We start from the raw sequence: 413 nt of genomic DNA on the forward strand, positions 1-413 counted from the left end.
GTTTTAATTTTTATGTCTACAGCACCTGGTCTTCCTAGGTGGTCTCCCATCCAAGTACTAACCAAGCCCGACCCTGCTTAGCTTTCGAGATCAGACACGACGGGGCTTGTTCAGGATGACATGGCCGTAGACAGGAGGTTTTTATAACAATTCTAGTTCTACCCTCATCTGTACTTCTCTCTACTGGGTACCTAGAAAAGAAATATACATAATGGTGCTAAGTTGGGGGACATGCAATTGGAGGGCTTAGACCGGTAGTGGTAACCTGATCTGGGGAAAAGAAGTGTCATTGAACCTCCAATGTGACGATGCCAAAATCTTAATGCAGATTATCCTCCATTCTACGTTTTTAGATTCTACACTTTCCACCCAAAAGACCCAAGCAGAAAACACAAGTTCCTCATTCATTATAT

At 43.1% G+C, this 413-nt stretch overlaps 1 pseudogene; it reads right to left on the minus strand.

Moving 5' to 3' along the window:
* Positions 1 to 13: 13 nt before the first annotated feature.
* LOC112473832 lies at positions 14 to 132 on the minus strand (annotated as a pseudogene).
* Between the last annotated feature and the right edge of the window lie 281 nt (positions 133 to 413).

This window comes from Pteropus alecto, unplaced genomic scaffold (genome assembly GCF_000325575.1).
Source record: "Pteropus alecto unplaced genomic scaffold, ASM32557v1 scaffold8, whole genome shotgun sequence".
Taxonomy (NCBI): Eukaryota; Metazoa; Chordata; class Mammalia; order Chiroptera; family Pteropodidae; genus Pteropus; species Pteropus alecto.